This window comes from Pristis pectinata, chromosome 17 (genome assembly GCF_009764475.1).
Source record: "Pristis pectinata isolate sPriPec2 chromosome 17, sPriPec2.1.pri, whole genome shotgun sequence".
Lineage (NCBI taxonomy): Eukaryota > Metazoa > Chordata > Chondrichthyes > Rhinopristiformes > Pristidae > Pristis > Pristis pectinata.
The window spans coordinates 43,751,772-43,772,070 of NC_067421.1; the positions used below are offsets into that span (position 1 = coordinate 43,751,772).

Below are 20,299 nucleotides of genomic sequence, written 5' to 3' on the forward strand. Positions count from 1 at the left end.
CTCTCTCTTGATATCTACATACTCTAGAACATTACCCTTACCAACACTGTCCTCAGCGTCATCAAGAGCCCACTCCTTGGTGAATACTGAAGAGAAGTATTCATTGAGAACCTCACCCACTTCCACAGCTTCCAGGCACATCCTCCCACCTTTGTCTTTAATCTGACCTACCTTTACTCTAGCCATCCTTCTGCTCTTCACGTACGAGAAAAAACCCTTGGGATTCTCCTTAACCCTACTCACCAAAGCCTTTTCATGTCCCCTTCTCACTTTCCTCAGCCCTTTCTTAAGTTCCTTCCTTGCTACTCTATATTCCTCATGAGCCCTGTCTGATCCTTGCTGCTTACACCTTATGTATGCTGCCTTCTTCTTCCTAACTAGTTGTTCCACCTCTCTCGTCACCCATGGTTCCTTCACCCTACCATTCCTTCTCTGCCTCATCGGGACAAATTTATCCTTAACATCCTGCAAAAGATCCCTGAACATCGACCACATCTCCATAGTATATTTCCCTTCAAAAATGTCATCCCAATTTACACTCCCAAGTTCTTGCTTTATAGCCTTATAATTCGCCTTTCCCCAATTAAATATCTTCCCGTCCTCTTTGGTTTGGCTCAGTGTGTCACCCTGGATAAGTAGGCCTGTGTATCCCAGCCTGTGAAACCCACATCCCTTGGATGAATACAAAAAAAAGGCTGAGGGGTGATCTGACAAAGGGTATACAATATTATGGGTGGACAGTGAGAAACATTTCCCCATAATGGAGACAACTAAAACCAAAGGGTATGGGTTTAAGGTGAGTAGCATGAGGGTTAGAGGCGATGGGAGGAAAATATTTTTCACCCTTAGAGTGGTTGCAACTTAGAATGCACTGTCTGAGAATATGGTGGAGGCAGAGACTCTCGTGACATTTAACAAAAGTTCCTGGATGAGCACTTGAATTGCCAGGACATAGAAGGCAGTGAACCAAGTGCTGGTGAATGGAATTAGTCCTGACAGCCAGCATGGACACAATGGGCCAAGGGGCCTCTTTCTGTGCTGGGATACTCTATGACTCAAACTTCCAGGATTTTGAACGCTTCCTTCAAATCAGAATCAAGTCTATTATCACTAACATATGTCATGAAATTTGTTGTTTTGCGGCAGCAGTACAGTGCAAGACATAAAAATTACTATAAGTTTCAAAATAAGTAAATAGTGCAAAAGAATAGCAGCAAGGTGGTGTTCATAGACCATCCAGAAATCTGATGATGGAGGGGAAGAAGCTGTTCCTGAAACAGCTGAGCCTGTATGTTTTCAGGCTCCTGTACCTCCTCCCTGATGGTAGTATCAAGAAGAGGGCATGGCCCGTGTGGTGAGAGTCCTTAATGATGAATGCCACCTTCTTGAGGCACCGCCTCTTGAAGATGTCCTCGATGGTGGGGAGGGTTGTGCCCGTAATGGAGCTGGCTGAGTCTACAACTCTCTGCAGCCTCTTGCGATCCTGCACATTGGAGCGTCCATACCAGGCAGTGATGCAACCAGTCAGGATGCTCCCCACCGTACATCTATAGAAATTTGCAAGAGTCTTTGGTGACGAACAAAATCTCCCCAAACTAATGAAATAGAGCTGCTGGTGTGCCTTCTTCGTGATTGCATCAATGTGTTAGTCCCAAGATAGCTCCTCTGAGATGTTTTTAAATTTTTTTTAAATTTTATTTACAGTGTGGTAACAGGCCCTTCCGCCCAACGAGTCTGCGCCACCCATTTTAAACCCCAAATTAACCTACCCGTACGTCTTTAGAATGTGGGAGGAAACCAGAGCACCCGGCGGAAACCCACGCAGACACGGGAGAACGTACAAGCTCCTTACAGACAGTGACGGGAATCGAACCCCAATCGCCGGCGCTGTAATAGCATCGCGCTAACTGCTACGCTACCGTGCCATCCCAATTTTTTTTTGTTGATGCCCAGGAACTTGAAGCCGCTCATCCTTTCTACCACTGATCCCTCAATGAGGACTGGTGTGTGTTTTCCTGACCTCCCCTTCCTGAAGTCCACAATCAACTCCTTGGTCTTGCTGACATTAAGTGCAAATCTCCTTTGGACCTTCTGTTTTAGCAAGAACAACTATCTAGCCCCTTCACATAACTCGGACTTTCATTCCTGATATCATTTTCGTAAGATCTCTTCTACACACTCTCGAAAATATTGATTTATTTCCTAAAGAAAGATGGTCAGATTGGCAACAATGCTCCATCTGAGGCTTAACCAGTGTAACTCTCTCCACAGATGGTTCCATGGTCTACTGTCCTCTCCTATCGGATTCCTTCTCCTCTAGCCCTTTGCCTCAGCTACCTATCACCTCTTAGTTTCTCACATCACTCCCTTTCATCCCCCCCTCATCTGGACCCCCCTAACACCTACCAGCTTGTGCTCCACCCCCTCTCCCCACCTTTTTAATTCTGGCTTCTGCCTTCTTCCTTTCCAGTCCTGATGAAGTGTCTCAACCCAAAATGTTGACTGTTTATTTCCGTCCATAGATGCTGCCTGACCTGCCGTGTTCCTCCACCATTTTATATGTGTTGCTCCTGACTCCAGCATCTGCAGAATCTCTTGTGTTGCCTGAGCTGCTGACTACTTCCAAAGTTTTCTGTTTCTATTACATGTTGTAGGTTCATTCACATCACAGAGTGACACATCATGGAAATAGACCTTCAGCTCATCATGTCATGCTGACCATTAAGGAACATAGGACAATACAGCACAGTATGGGCCCTTCGGCCCACCACGTTGTGCCAACCTGTATAAACCTTATCCTCATTCAATCTATCCCCCGCTGTATTTCACCTCCCTTAATCCTCTATCTTTCTTTTATTCGATAGGCACATGGACAGTCTCTTAAATGACCCTATCATATCGGTCCCTACCACCAACCCCAGCAGTGCCTTCCAGGCACCACCATTGTGTGTAAAAAAACCTACCTCTGACATCTCCCCTTAACTTTCCTCCACTCACCTTAAACAAAGAGAATCCCAAAGCATTTTATTGGTATCAACAAACAATGTACTGGAGGAACTCTGGGTCAATCAACATCTGTGGGAGGAGAGGAACTGTCGGCGTTTTGGGTCAAAACCCTGCAGCTTGACAGAAATGTCCTGATGCAGGGTTTTGACCGAAAGCATCAACAATTCCACCCCCCCCACCCCCCAACACAGATGCTGCTCGACCCACTGAGTTCCTCCAGCAGATTGTTTCTTGCTCCAGATTCCAGCATTTGCAATTTCTTGTGTCTCCATTTTATTAGTACATTAGGAGCAAAAGCATAACCAGGGAAAGAGTGGGTCTCCTTACGGACTAAAGGGAAACCTGTGCATAGAGCCAGGGGACGTGGATGAGGTGTTAAGTGAATATTTCTCATCTGCATTCAACAAAGAGAAAGACGTGGTAGATGGAGGGCTCAGAAAGAGGGGTGGTGATGTTCTGTAACATGTTATCATTAAGGAGGTGTTAGACATCTTGGAGCACATAAAGGTGGATACATCCCCAGGGCCTAATGAGATGTATCCCAGGCTGCTAGGTGGACATGTGAGGAGATTGTTGGGGCCCCAACCGAGATGTTTACATCTTTGATAGCTAGGTGACTGGAGGATGTCGAATGTGGAAGAAGGGCAGCAGGGAAGAGCCATGTAATGAAAGGCCAGTGAGCCTTACAACAGTGGCAAGGAAAAAAATTCTAAGGGACAGGATTTATTTACCCATGGAAAGGCAGAAATTGATTCGGGACAGTCAGCATGGCTTTGGTCATGGAAAGTCCTGTCTCACTAATTTGATAGAATTTTTTGAAGAGATGAGTACATTCAACAAGGGCAGTGTGGTAGATACCTATATGGACTTTAGTGAGGCCATTAACAAGGTCCTGCATGATAGATTAGTTCAAAAAGGTAGAACACCTGGGATCGAAGGCAAGTGCAAATTGGACCCAAAATTGGCTTGGTGACAGGAGGCAGAGAGTGATGGTAGAGGGCTGCTTTTCTGATTGGAAATCTGTGACCAGTGGTGTAACACGGATCAGTGCTGGGATATTTGATATTTGTGAAACACGAACAACTTGGATGTGAACATAGGAGGTATGATTAGTAAGTCACTACACCAGAGGAGGAAAGTGATCTTACTGAAGAGAATGCAGGAATGTTTCCTGGAATGGAGCACTTCAATTATATGGAGAGATTGGATAGGCTGGTTTGGCTTTTCTGGAGCAGAGGAGGCTGAGGGGTAGCTTGATAGAGCAACATAAAAGTATGATAGCGTAGAAAGTAAGAATCTTCTTCCCACAGTGAGGGCACATGTATAAGGGGAGAGGTAGGAGGTTTACATCAGAGGGGAATTTTTTCCTCTCACACAGAGAGCAGTTGGAATCTGGGCTGTGCTGTCTGAGGAAGTGATGGGGGCAGGTACTCTCACAATACTTAAGCAGCATTTAAACAAACACTTGAATTGCCCAGGCATGGAAGGCTATGGACCAAATGTGATTAGTATAGATAAGTACAATGGTCAGCATGGACATGATGGGCTGAAGGGTCTGTTTCTGTACTGTATGAATCTATGACACCCATCTTAGTTTCACCATGCTACCACCCACTCCCCCCCAGACTTTACCACTTAGCTACACTATGAACAATTTACAGTGCCCAGTCAACTTACTGACCCACACATCTTTGCGATGTGGGAGTAAACTGCTACACTCAGACCAAACCCAAACAGCCAAAGGAGAACGTGCAAACTCCAAGGGAGAACGTGCAAACTCCACACAGACAGCACTGGAGGTCAGGATTGAAGCTGGGTCGCTGGAGCTGTGACCCAGCGGCTCTACTAGCTGACCCACGGATTTCTGCCGTATTACTCTGCTAGATTTGTTCTAACAAAACTTACTTGCTTGTACTTTTTATGTCAATAATCCTGTGTGCAATTTTAATAGTTTCTTTCATTTATTTTTCTGACTGCAAGTGTTGGTGCCTAGGCCAGCATTTATTTCCCATCTCCAATTGTCCTTGCAAAAGTGATGGTGAGCTGCCTCTTTGAATTGCTGTAGTCCTTCTGATGAAGGTACTCCCACAATGCTGTTGAGAACTGAGTTTTTTTAAAATATAATTTTTGAGGGATGTGGGCTTCGCAGGCTGAGCCAGCATTTAATTGCCCATCCCAAGTTGCCCTTCAGAAGGTGGTGGTGAGCTGCCTTCTTGTACCGCTGCAGTCCTTGAGGTGTGGGTGTACCCACAATGCTGCTAAGGAGGGAGTTCCAGGATTCTGACCCGGTGACGGAACAGTGATATATTTCCAAGTCAGGATGGTGTGCGGCTTGGAGGGCAACTTCCAGGAGCTGGTGTTCACATCGGTTGCTAAAGTGGTGAGGAGAGGAGACGGGCTAGAATTACAATTGAACTGATTTCATTCATGGGGACATGAAGGAGACCTGCAACGAGCGCCAAGCATAGAACTTAAACAGAACACGTTTCTGCACAAAATCATTAAATTATACATAACTGTGCTGAACACAATTCAAAGCCACTGCCTGCACTCAGGCACCTTGATGCACAGGAGGGCACATGCACAGTAAATTCAATGCAGTCAGCATCCCACAGTTCACAAGAACACCGAGAGAATTTCTAGGCTTTCAGTCCATCTGCTGCAAGAATGTACAATTGTAAATGAGGTAAGGTTTGTCTGAAAGGCCTGGTATCTACTTCCACTCGCCTGAGGGCTCTCTGGTTCCCTCTGCACAGTCTTCATCCACCACCACTCTCCACATCTGCCTGAAGTCACACTGAACAACTTCTTGAACAATTTCACTCCCTTCCTCCAAATGAGACATATTCTTGTTGAGAATCCTGGAAGGGTTTCCTTTATTTTCCAGTCTCTTACACTGGCCCAATGGCACAAGTGGAGAACACTCACCTTTCACATGGACTTTCAATTGGCCATCTGGACACAATGATGAAATCAATTATTTTACAGAATGATTCTGCACTTCCCTCAGAGTTATTTTTCCCCTATATATCCTCTTGTACCAACATAACTTTCTTCATTTAATCTCTCCTGCCATCCACCCTGTTCCAGAGCTTTTTGTTCTTTCCTCCCCATTTTCCCACTTATAACCTGCCACATCTCTGACCATTTGTACTTCTAACGAAAGGCCATTAACCTGAAACAGTAACTCTGTTCTTCTGTCCACAGACGGCCAACTGTGCATTTCACATCTTCACTTCACATTTCCATTCACTTCACTTCACATTCTAGGTATATATTACTTCTGATCCGATTCAGGTCACAAGTGTAGAGGGATACGACATTGTGTGGTAAAAGGGATTAGTTTAGTTAGGCGTTTAATTACTAATTTAATTAGTTCAGCACAACATTCCCGTGCTGTACTGTTTTGTGTTCTATATTTGATGTTCTATTATGTTCTTAGTAAAAACTGAGTTACATTATTTTAACATTGGATTTTAGGCTATGCAGGCACTCACAGGAATAACCAGCGTTATTCCACCATCTACAAGGCACATATCAGGAGCCTGACAGAAAACTTTCCACCTACCTGGATGACTCCAACAACTCTCAATAAGCTCAAAACCATCCAAGACAAAGCAGCCCGCTTGATTAGCACCCTATTCATTAACCTAAATATTCATTCCCTTCCCCAACAGTTCACAACAGCTTCAATATGTACCAAAAAAAGCACTCTGATTACTCACCCAAACAACTCCAACCACACCTTCCATACCCGCGATCTCTACCCCCAGGAAAGGCAAGGGCAGCAGGGAACACCACCACCTGCAGGTTTCTCTCCAAGTCACAAGCATCTTGATCTCATCCTTTATCACTGCTGGCTTTAATTCCCAGACCTCCCTACCTAACAGCGTTGTGAAGCACATTCACTAGTAGGACTGCAGCAGATCATGAAGTCAGCTCTCCAGGGTAATTAGGAATGAGCAATAAATTATGATCCCATAAAGCGAATAAATGGAAGGACTATTTAATGGCAACACACAAATGGACAAATTACATTGCAAAATAGTAACCCAGTCAACTAACAGTTGATTAATGGCAAAACTTGCCAGAGACAACTGAGTTTGAATAATGCTAAAGGTTGCATGGGAGGAACTTGGTAGAAGTTAATCATAAAAGTTAAACATAGATCCTATTAACACTATATTGTTAACTGTCAAGCAACTATTTCATGTGCATTAGCGTCCTGTGCTTTATTTAAATTTCACATTGATATTTATGAACACAAGTTGGTCTTTAAATATCTGATAACTCCAAGTTCTACCCATTCTGAGTTCCTCTTTACATCTAAGCGGACCTTTGGGTGAATCTGTGCTAAACACTCCCAATGGCTTTAGTGCCTTTCCTGTACAGAGCACCCAAAGCTGAGCACACAAACTGAACCCTGGCGTAACCATTATCCTATTACTGCTTCACTTTTAAAATCTGCTCCTATTTTGGAAACTAAGATGTAATTTATTGTTTTATAACTTTATTTATCTCCACTCTCAGAGAATTACTTACCCACACCCAATGTTGCTTTCTTACTCTGCACCATGTTTTTTTGAAAATGTGCAAAATCTCATCCCTTCAAAAATGCACTCTCACTCTTCCCTGTATTAAATTCTATCCAAGAACTCCTCAGTTTTGTTTTAAATATTTCCTTTTGCTGCTACTAACCCTCTACTCCTGTCTCATCAACAGGTTATGTTACCACTACACTCTCTTCCAACTCTTTAGGAATGTTAATACTCAACGCTTAGTGTTCAAATGAAACAAATTCTAAGTAAAATGGGCATGGACACCTCCCCTGTCTCTGCAATGAAGCAGAGTGAGTCTCCTTTCTTTTGCTCTGTCTCCATTATTACAGCAGCATCAGTGTCAGGTGGTTGATACCAATTATTACAGCAAGCATGTAATTGTGCCCTTAAGAAGAGACGCAAGCAGGAACAATTATTGCCCTCTCAACCTACAGTTCAAGGAGATAAAAGTTCAGCACAGCTCCAAACCTATTTGTTGACTAGGTGCTGAAAGGACAATGATTTACTTACATTAGTAAAACAAAGAAATTTGCTGTATCTGCTGTCAGTAAATGAGACACAATTCACAGCAGGATGCCAGTGTAAGTAACAACACCCAAGACGTTGTGCCACTGACAAAGAAACCACCCCAGGATGTTCAAGGTTCCTACAATTTATTGTTTTTGTGTTGTGAACACAATAGAACTGTCAGTATGACAATGCAGTGCTCATATTACCTTACGATACATGAGGAAGCTATTTGGTCCATCTAGTCTATCCCAGCTCTCACAGTATTCCCAACAGACCTGCTCCTCCACTTATTTCTTTGTAACCTATTCTCTCTAACATGTCCTCTGAATGTCCTGCCACCGACACTAGAGGCAATTCATAGTAACCAATGATCCCATCAGCACACCTTTGGGATGAGAGAAAACCAAAGCCCACATGTTCAAATGGAGAACGTGGAAACTCCACACAGACAGCTTCCAACTTGGGAATGAACCCAGGCAGCCAGTAAAAGTAAAAATAAAATCCTCAGTTTGACCCTAGCAGTTGGAATGATCTTGAGAAAGTCAACTTCATCATGGAGGAGACAAATGACACACATTTAATTTAACACTGATTGTGGTGATATTCAAATATGTGCTGGATCTGCATTTAAGCTTCTATATACAAGGAACACCAGCTAGAGTGGGATAGCAGGCAGCCGCGTGGTGCCACAAGAACATGGCTGGAAGGGTTCAGACAAGCTGCCAACCTTTGGTTCCACTTTACCTGACCACATACCCACTCAAACTACCAAAGTTGGTGCTTCTCCAGTTAAGAAGTTCTACTTTAAATTGTTTACTGCTGCTATCCATTATCAATCTACATGTTAGAACAGGATGATCACTTTCCATTAATTATTCTCCTTCTAAACCAATGTTCACTTGGCCCACCCATCTCTTTCTTCAGAACCAGGTTTAACAAAGCTTCCTTTCTCATTGGGCAAAAACATTCCAATCAAAGATCTTCTCCTGAATACATTTCAGATTTTGTCTTTCACCCCTAGCAGATAATTATCACACTTGTTAATGAAGTCCTCTAATATCATCACTCTTGCATGTCCTCTCAACCATTCGAGTTAATCTTACATGAATCTCTATTCTTTTCCTCCTGATGTACACATCTATTTCCTACCAATTCTTGACAGTTTGTAAAATACCTCAAGTAAAATGAATGTGCTCTTCTAACTAAACAAATGGATTCTGTTCCTGAGCTCACAAAGACATTCTGCATCACCAGCACGATAAAATCTTCCTGAATCATACTGTCACTCCACGTCTTTCGTTATCTTTTCCAAACACCTTGTATTCAGAAATATTGTCTCCGGACATGGTCATTCTTGGGACATTAGTTATTATCTCACCTTACTCTCATAGGGCTCTTTGCATGTGCAACTCACTAACTTTATTCACTACACTTTGTGTGGCTGTAACTATAGGGATTGGTGCTTGAGCCCCAGCTATTCAAAGTCTACATTTGATTTACGATTTAAAAGGAACCTGAGGGGCCACTTTTTCACGTGGAGGGAGGTGAGTATATGGAATGAGCTGCTAGAGGAAGTGGGTGAGGCAGGTACAACAGTATCATTTAAGAAGCACTTGGATAGGTACATGGAGGGGCAGGGCTTGGGAAGGATATGGGCCAAACGCAGGAAATTGGGACTAGCTGGGTGGGCACCGTGGTCGGCATGGACTGGTTGGGCCGAAGGGCCTGTATGGGTGCTGTATTTGCTCTATGACTCTATCGACAATTTGGCTGAGAGGACCAGTCATAGAGCACCACAGCACAGAAACAGGCCCTTCGGCCCATCTAGTCCATGCTGGCCTAGTTTACTACCTAGTTCCATCTACCTACATCCAGACCATAGCCCTCCCAATCTCTCTCATTCATTTACCTATCCAAACTTCTCTTAAATGTTACAATTGAACCCACATCCACCACTTCCGCTGGCAGCTCCTTCCACACTCGCACCACCCTGAGTGAAGAAGTTCCCCCTAAGATTCCACTTAAATATTTCACCTTTCACCCTAAACCTATGTCTTCTAGTTCTAGTCTCACCCAACCTGAGGGGAAAAAGCCTGCATACATTCATCATAACTATACCCCTCATAATTTTGTATACCTCTATAAGATCTCCCTTCATTCTCTTGCACTCCAGGGAATGAAGTCCTAACCTTTCCCTATAACTCAGGTCCTCAAGTCCCGTCAACATCCTTGTAAATTTTCTCTGCACTCTTTCAAGTTTATTGATACCTTTCCTGTAGGTAGGTGACCAGAACTGCACACAATACTCTAAATTCGACCTCACTAACATACGACCCTATCTACTGGTGATGTCACTTTCAAGAAATTATGCATCTGTATTCCCAGGTCCCTTTGTTCTACCACACACCTCAGTGCCCTACCATTCACTGTGCAAGTCTTACCCTGGTTTGTCCTCCCAAAGTGCATCACCTCACACTTGTCTGCATTAAATTCCATCTGCCATTTTTCAGCCCAGGTCACTTTGCAAACTTTGATAGCCTTCCTCGCTCTCCACTACACCCCTAATCTTGGTGTCATCCGCAAATTTGCTGATCCAGTTTACCACATTATTGTCTAAATCATTAATATAGATGATAAACAACAATAGACCCAGCACAGATCCCTGCAGCACACCACTAGACACAGGCCTCCAGTCAGACAAACATCTACTACCACTCTCTGGCTTCTCCCACTAAGCTAATGTTGAATCCAGTTGACTACTTCAACCTGAATGCCAAGTGACTTAACCTTCTGGAGCAGCCACCCAAGCGGGACTCTGTCAAAGGCCTTGCTAAAGTCCACGGAGACAACGTCCATGGCCTTCCCTTCATCAACCTTCCTGGTAACCTCCTTGAAGAACTCTATAAGATTGGTTAGCCATGACCTACCATGCACAATGCCATGTTGACTATCCCTAATCAGGCCCTGTCTATCCAAGTACTTATATATCCTGTCCCTCAGAATACCTTCCAATAACTTACCCACGAGTGAGGTCAAGCTCACCGGCCTATAATTCCCTAGCTTATTCTTAAGAGGCTTTCTTGAACAAGGGAACAACATTAGCTATCCTCCAGTCCTCCGGCACCTCATCTGTGGCTAAGGAAGTTCTAAATAGCTCTGCCAGGGCCCCTGCAATTTCTGCACTAGCCTCCCACAAGGTCACACTTCCAGGTCTGCTGGTGATGCAAAGCCTGGTGGGATTGTGTACAGGGAGGAGCATATGGAGGATTTCAAGAGGATATGGACAAGGTGTGAGAGGGCAAGAACATGGCAGGCACAACATCATGTGGAAAAATGGGAAGTTATCCACTTTGACACAGAAAAACAGACCTTTTTTTTCCAAAGTGATGAGAGATTGAGTAGTCTTAATGTTCAAAGGCTTTGGTGTCCTTGTACACAATTCGTTGAAGGCCAACATGCTGCCTCACTAAGTGATTAGGAAGCCAAATCATTATTCCAAGAACATATGAGTACAGGAATAAAGACATCTCCCCGCAATTACCTCAGGCCTAGGTGAGACCACACCTGAACTCCTTACTATGAAGGAATATACTCGCCATAGAGGAACTGCAGTAGAGATTCACTGGACTGGTTCCAAAGTTATCATATTTACTGTAAAACAAGAGATTAAATAATCTAGGCCTAGATTTTCTGGAGGCTATAAGAATCTCAGCAAAACTTACAAAATTCTTACAGGCTCGATGCAGAAAGATGTTTCCCCTGGCCGAGGCATCTCAAATTAGGGGTCACTATTCAAAATACGGGAGGACAATTTAGGATTGAGGCAAGGAGGGATTTCTTCACACAAAGGGTGATGAATCTTTGGAGTTCTTTACCCCAAGGGAACCCTGGAGGATCAGCACTGAGGTCATTCAAAACAGCTTTTGGTTTCTCCAATGTATAAGCCGATCTCTAGATGGAGGGAAAAAGAAAAGGATGGGGGGGTGTGGGGGGGGGGGGAAGGTTTGCCATTTTAATCTGCTTCCTCTTCACCATCTTCAGGCCCAAACACTCCTTTCAGGTCAGAGTCATAGAGCCATGCAGCGCAGAAACAGGCCCTTCAGCCCAACCCCTGCATGTCGATCAAGTTGCCTACCTGAGCTCCTCCCATTTGCCTACATTTGGCTCGTGTCCTCTAAACCTTTCCTAACCATGGACCTGTCCAAATATCTTTTAAATATTGTACTTGTACCCACCTCTACCACTTCCTCCAGCAGCCCATTCCACATACCCACCTCCCTCTGTGTGAACGTTGCCCCTCAGGTGCCCTTTAAATCTTTCCCCTCTCACCTTAAACTTATGCCTCCTAGTCTTAGATTCCTCTACCTTATGAAAAAGACTGACTGCCCACGCAATCTATGCCCCTGATAATTGTACACACCTCTATAAGGTCACCCTTCAAGCCTCTTACACTCTAGGGAAAAAAGCCCCAGACTATCCAGTCTCTCCTTATTACTCAAACCCTCCAGTTCCAATAATATCCTTGTGAATCTTTTCTGTACCCTTTCTAGCTTAATGACATCATTTCTGTAACTAGGCAACCAGAAGTGCACACAAGGTGAAGCAGCAATTCACTTGTACAACTAGTTTCACAAACCACATTCTGTGCTGATGATGTGGTCCCCTTTATAGAGAAATGCAGATGAAATAACCATTTTACATTGTTCAGTCCACAAGAGAAATCCTGACCTTCCAGGTACCTATCACTTAAATTCGACACAACACACCCACTCTGACCTCTTGTCTTTGGCCTCTTTCTCCCAACAGCATTTCCTGTTTTATTTCTGTTTGATTAGTACCCATCCACCACTTGAAAAGTTCATTCCCTGCACCACTAGCATGCCGTGACAGCATTGTGTACCTTCTATAAAATGCCCAGGCTTCTCTGAAAGCACCTCCCAAGTCTGTGACCTTACTTCCTCTGCTGTAAAATGCAGAACAAGAGGCATAATTTTGAAATTAAATCTGAGCACTCAAGGGTATATCAGGAAACTATTTTCCATACAATAGGCATTGGAAACCTGTAACTCTATGGATGCTGAGGATCAACATAAACTACGGCACTGCTCTGCCCAGGACCGCAAGAAACTGCACAGAGTTGTGGACATAGCCCAGCGCATCACGGACACCAGCCTCCCTTCCTTGGACTCTGTCTTTACCTCACACTGTCTTGGTGAAGCAGCCAGCATAATCAAAGACCTCACCAACCCGGGACATTCTCTCTTCTCTCCTCTTCCATTGGGTAGAAGATACAGGAGCCTGAGGGCACGTACCACCAGACTTAAGGACAGCTTCTATCCCACTGTGATAAGACTATTGAACAGTTCCCTTATACAATGAGATGGACTATGACCTCACGATCTACCTTATTGTGACCTTGCACCTTATTGCACTGCACTTTCTCTGTAGCTGTGACACTTTACTCTGTACTGTTATTGTTTTTACCTGTACTACATCAATGCACTCTGTACTGACTCAATGTAACTGCACTGTGTAATGAATTGACCTGTACAATCAGTTTGTAAGACAAGCTTTTCACTGTACTTACAATAATAAACCAATACCTACGTTTTTTAACGATAATAGTATCAAGGGATACAAATCTAAAGTAAATAACTGGAACTGAGGTACAGATTAGGAACAAGCTCAAGGGTGTGAATGGTTTACTCCTGTTCCTATTTGATTAACTTTCTTTGCATATTTTACCAAATTAGTCAAAGTTTTTCTATAAAAACTTATAAACTACCAGTTAGATTATTTGTGGGAGTTGTTTGCTAATAATTGAACTGGAAGTGTACTTGTGCACTTACCTGCAAATTGCTTCCTTTACCAGCCCTGTATCCCCAACGCCTGTACTAACTCAATGTATCTGCACCGTGTAATGAATTGATCTGTATGAACAGTATGCAAGACAAGTCTTTCACTGTACCTCGGTACAAGTGACAACAATAAACCAATACCAAAACTCTGGTAATCAACAGTTACCAGAAACTTCACTGGAGCAGCTGCTTAAGTACTTTGGCTACAAGAGTTGGTCAGAGGTACACATTCTGCAGTGCCAGTCACTTCCTGATTCCACACAGACAAGTTACCTCAAATATCTCCTTTGCAAGATACTTGCAATATAACAGGTTTCTGAGGATTTGTGCATTATTTGCTGCTAGAAGCTTTTTTTGATAAATAAATAATTAGAGCTACCGTGATCCTGAAGTTTGGTTGCTACATCCAGAAAATGTGTGATCTCTTCCCAAGCTGCATGACACCTAACCTTCCAAATACAACAGTATTTTGTTAAATCGTAAAAATTTTCACCAATAAGATTCACAATCGTGTAATTACTTGAAAATATTAGCTGATGTAGAGCTTTTTGAACAAACTTTCTCCACACAATCTGTCAATAGCTTTAAGTATATCATTTTTTGAAAAACATCCAACTCTAAGAAACCCCAAACATGTAACAATTACCTCTTTACAAAGATTTGTACAATCTATGGAGGATCTCTCTCCACTGTACAGCTTAATTCACTATTAAAGCTTGCCCTATAAAGCAAGTTTCCTTTAGGCAACAGCATCAAACATCACCCTCACATCGTCAACTTCACCAGTGACTAGAGGTAAAATGCAGAGACCCAATCAGACCACAAGTTCAGTATGGAGATAAGATCTGCATAAAACATTTAAATGCATTTCCTTTGCAGTTTTGAAAAGGACAGCTAAATAACTGAATTGAAAATATTTTCACTCAGGAAATACTGCTACTCATAGTCCCTAGTATCACTGGAGTCATTTTAAAAACATCTTCTGAGATATGTTGTATAGGAAGAACAGTCAAAAAACCTGTGCTGCTGCATGTACTTTAAGATGACCACAAGTTATTTCTTTCCTGAATACAGAGTCTATCCTAAACAGCACCTCAAAGTAAACCTCATCGACAACTTGATCAACAGCAACAGGAGAAAAGGTTGAGTAATAAATCCCAGTTATGTCTTAGATTTAATCCCCTGGCCTGGCTTAGAACATCTAAGAACACCTAAGCCAGAATGGTATAATGGCCCCAGTACAGGTCGAGATGCTCCCCAGGAGGACAGGCATTAGCTTGGGTCCTGCTGACCACGAAATAGATGCAAGGATTTCAATCCACAGAATCAGGCAAGGGAACGCGTGCATAATAATAGCACTCCAACTCTTCCATAGCTTTACGTTCTTCGGCACGCACAACCTCATCTTCACCATGGACATCCAGTCCCTTTCTACAGACCAAAGACATAGCTATGGGCACTCGCATGGGCCCCAGCTGTGCCTGCGTCTCTGTTCCAAGCCCACTCCTGCCCCATTCCTTACCTCTTTCCCCACGATATCAACGACTGTATTGGTGCCACCTCTTGAACCCGTGCGGAACTCAACAGTTTCATAAATTTCACCACAAATTTTCACCTGGCTCTCCAATTCACTTGGACTATCCCTGACACCTCTCTCTCCTTCCTCGATCTTTCCATCTCAGGAGATTCCTTATCCACTGACATCTTCTACAAACCCACTGACGCCCACATCTACCTCGATTACAGCTCCTCCCACCCGGTCTCTTGCAAGGACATGATCCCGTTTTCTCAATTTCTCCACCTCCACCGCATCTGCTCCCATGATGAGGCTTTCCACTCCAGGACATCCGAGATGTCCAACTTCTTTTCTAACAGGGGCATCCCCCCCACCTGTGGTTGAGAGAGCTCCCGCCCATATCTCTGCCATTTCCTGCACCTCCGCTCTCACCCCCACCCCTCCCAGACCCAATAGGGATAGGGTCCCCCTCATCCTCACGTTTCATCCCACCAGCCCACGTATCCAACACATCATTCTCCACCACTTCCGCCATCTCCAACAGGACCCCACCCCCAAGCATATCTTCCCTTCCCCAGCCATTTCTGCCTTTAGCAGGGACCGCGCTCTCCGCAACTCCCTAGTTCACCCCTCCAACCACCCCCCCACCCCCCATCCAGCTCCCACCCCGGGAACTTTCTGCTGCCCCCACCATAGGTGCAACACCTGCCGCTACACCACCTCCATCCAAGGACCCAAACAGTCCTTTCAGGTGAGACAGAAATTCACCTGCACCTCCCTTAATATCATATACTGCATTCAGTGCTCCAAGTGTGGCCTCCTCTACATTGGTGAGACTAAATACAGACGAGGTGACCATTTGGCAGAACACCTGCACTCTGTCCGTAACCACAACCTGCATCTCCCCATTGCCAGTCACTTCAACTCCCCCTCCCACACTATCACTGATATGTCAGTCCTCGGCCTCTTCCACTGCCAGGAGAATTCTAACTGCAAACTGGAGGAACAGCTCCTCATTTTCCGTCTTGGAAACTTGCAGCCTAACGGCACGAACATTGAATTCTCCCACTTTAAGTAACTCCTCCCCACCAACCATGCTTCTTCTTTTCTTCCCTTTCCTAGCCTCTTTCTCTTTTTTTCTACAGCCCCTTTTTTTCTCTCCTTACCTTTGACCCATCCCCTGGTGGATCTGCTCTCCCCTCCTCCCCCGCCCTGCCTATCACTATCTCTTACCTGCATCTACCTGTCACCAACCCTGTGCCCACCCCGCCTCCCCTCTTTTGTCCACATCTCACTGCTCGGCTTTTCCCTCTTATACATTGGGCTTCCCCTTTTCCTCGTTTCAGTCCTGAAGAAAGGTCCTGACCTGAAATGTTGACCACCTGCTTTTCTCCACAGATGCTGCCTGGCCTGCTGAGTTCCTCCAGCATCATCATGTTTTTCATGCATAATAATCGATAGGGGAGAACATGGCAGGCGGGGAAGAAAACAGGGCAAACTGACAGTGTGCTGCTGAAAGCAAGCAAGCAAAAGTCAAAGGGAGTCAAAGGCCCTGGCACCAAAACACAGAGACCAACTCAGTAATTCCAGAGGCTGCAGTTACTGCAGCACTGCAGAATAACATTTAAAGTCTATGTTATCAAAAGCTGATTATTTTGCACTGTATTTCAGATATAGTGTTCTGATACAGTGCAGATATAGTATTGCACTGTATTCTGCTCATTTCAATAATTTCAATTACCTTCAAACTTTTGTAACCTTCTCCATGTGCTTGCTTCTAATCTCCCCTTAAGTTGCCTCAACCTCTCTCTGTGGGAGAAGTTCCACATTGTCACCACTGTTAGGGTAAACAGGTTTCTTCTATTCCCTATTGATGACTATCTCATAACAACTGCCTCTAGTAATGAATTTCCTCACATGGAAACTTCTCTGCTTCCTCAATCAAAACCTTTGATGTTTTTAAGAGACTATTAAGTAACCCCTCAGCTTTATTTCTTCAAAAAGAAAAGAGGCAGGGATTGTTTATCCTTTCCTGAAGTGTATGACCTTGCCTTTCTAGTTGACATGTTTACTTCACCAACTCTTGCCCTGCATACTCTGAGGAGAGGTTTACAGTTACACATATTAATTATAACAACAAGAGAATATTAGGTTCACAAAATATTAACTTTAATTACACCTAATATTATTTAAGATAATTGAACAGGAAGTCCAGTTTAACACAGTGAAGAGAGTTTAAAATCACAGTTTTTATCCATAGCAGCAAATGATTGAATGTGCAATATCACCATCCTCTGCTCAAGCCTCTAGATGTAGTCTGTTGCTTATTCTACACACAACAGAATTTACTGATCCAGCTTTGCAAGCACAACGAGTGAATGACCAAGATAAGAAGACAATACTGAATAGTACAGAAGCTTGGAGTTATTAATCTTTGTAGTTCTAAACTATGAACTCCTTCCCCTTCCTTTAGCACAAACTTTTAATGAAGTGCACATGAGAAGCTGTAGATTTCAGTACAATTACTCACCCGAGTTGCACACAACTTTCATTCAGTTTCGAGATACAGGAAGTCAGAGAGGCATCACTAACTTGTCAACGTCACAACAGCTCCCTTGTGTATACAGTGGCTGAGGAAATAAACCCGGACAACACAATTACTGCTTTTGCTCTTACTGTTACAATACAAACAAACCTGATGTTCTTCCCCAAGATTTTACTCCCTCTCACTTTGGAGGGGTATTAACAGTATCAAAGTTCTTCCAGGTGCCACCTGAGAGTCAGGGTGTCCACAAACTCTGCACACCCTTTGACTTCAAACTGAACTTCCCTTCTGTTCCTTTTCTTATGTTCTCATCAGTTGCTGGAAGATATTTGGCAAGGCAGTGTAAACCAAGTATGGAGTGATGAACAGGTGACAATAGCACCCAGACCCTAAACAAGACATACACATATGTAAATATTCAGGATTCAGAACAAAGAAGGAGCCAGAGTAAATGGGCAAGATACTAGACAAGTCCTTCACATTGGTATTCACCAAGGAGAAGGACGTGGAGGGTAGCGAGATCAGTGTGGGGTATGCTAAAATCTTAGGGCACAATGAGATCGAGGAGGTGGTGGCGTTGGGTCTCTTTAACAACATTAAGGTGGATACATCCCCAGAGCCTGGTAGGATCTATCCCAGGATAGTGAGGGAGGCAAGGAAGGAGATTGCCGGGCCTTGACTATCTTTGTACCCTCTTTAGTCACGGATGAGGACTGGAGAATAGCCAATGTTGCTTCTTTAAGGAGAGCAATAGGGACAAAAAAAATTATAGGTGAGTGAGCCTTACATCAGTGGTAGGGAAATCACTGGAGAAAATTCTTAGGGATAGGGTCTATTCTCATCTAAAAAAAAACATACTTATTGGGGATAGTCAGCATGGCTTTGTGTTGGGCAGGTCATGCCTTACAAACGATTGGGTTTTTTGAGGTGGAGGTGAAGATGACTGATGAAGGCAAGGCAGTGGATGTTGTCTGCATGGACTTTAGTAAAGCATTGGACAAGGTCCCTCATGCTAGTCTGATCCAAAAGATGGTATCCACAGTGACTTGATAGATTGGATTCAAAATTTGCTTGGCCATAGAAGTCAGAGGGTAGTGGTAGAGGAGTGTGTGACCAGTGATGTTCCACAGGGATCAGTTCTAGGGCCACTGTTGTTTGTCATACATATTAATGACTTGGATGAGAATGTAGCTGATATGATGCGTAAATTTGTGGATGACACCAAAATTGGTGTATAGTGGGCAGTGAAGAAGGTTGTTTAAGGTTACAACAGGATCTAGATCAACTAGCAAAGTGGGCAAGGGAATGGGTGATGGAATTTAACTCAGACAAGAGCAACGTGATGCATTTTGGGAAGTTAAACCAGGGCAGGTCACACACAGTGAATGGCAGGACGCTGGGGAATATCACAGAACAGAGAGACCTTGGGTTACAAGTACATAGTTCCCCGAAAGGAACAACATATGGTACTGAATGCAAGGGTTGGATGTCATGTTACAGTTGTACAAAACGTTGGTTAGGTCATATGAAGCACTGTGTGCAGTTCTGGTCACCACACATAAAATTAAATTATGCCCTCGAGTTTTAGACACCCCCACCATGGGAAAGAGCCTCTGGCTAGCTACCTTATCTGCGTCTCAGAATTTTTTATACCTCTCAGCCTCCTCTGCTCCAGGGAAAACAGACCCACACTGTCCAATCTCTCCTGATAACTCCAGCCCTCCAATCCAAGCAATATCCTTGAGGGCCTTTTCTGCACCCTCTCTTGCTAAATTACATCCTCCTGCCGTGTGACAACCAGAACTGTACACTATGCTCCATGAGGGGCCTAGCCAGTGTTTTGCACAAGTGTAGTGTGATGTCCCAATTCCTGTACTCAGTGCCTTGGTCAGTGAGGTAATCCACATTCCTCACCACCTTGTGTTGTCACTTTCAGGGAATGATGTATTTGTACCCTGAAGTCTCTCTGTTTGATAGCCATCTCCAGGGTCCTGCCATTCACTGTGTACCTCCTACCCTAGTTTAATTTACAAATTTACATCATTTCACACTTTCCTATTAGATCAATATCCTATTGTAACCTTAGACATCCTTCTTGACTGCCCACTATACACCAATGTTGGAGTCATCTGCAAACTTGCTAATCAGGGACCTACATTCTCATCCAAATCATTAATATACATGACAACCAGTAGAGGACCCACTGGTCACAGGCTTCCAATCTGAAAAACAAATCTCCACAACCACCCTCTGCCTCCTACTGCCAAGCCAATTTTGTGTCCAATCGGCTCGCTCACCCTAGATC

The 20,299-nt window shown here is 43.9% G+C and overlaps 1 protein-coding gene across 1 annotated transcript in view; it reads right to left on the reverse strand.

Moving 5' to 3' along the window:
- The window catches only part of LOC127579258 (membrane-associated phosphatidylinositol transfer protein 2-like), a 314,070-nt gene that overhangs the window by 233,437 nt on the left and 60,334 nt on the right, over positions 1–20,299 (reverse strand). The window contains 1 exon segment of the mRNA XM_052031908.1: positions 17,980–18,079. The gene's annotated coding sequence lies outside the window, so the exon portion shown is untranslated.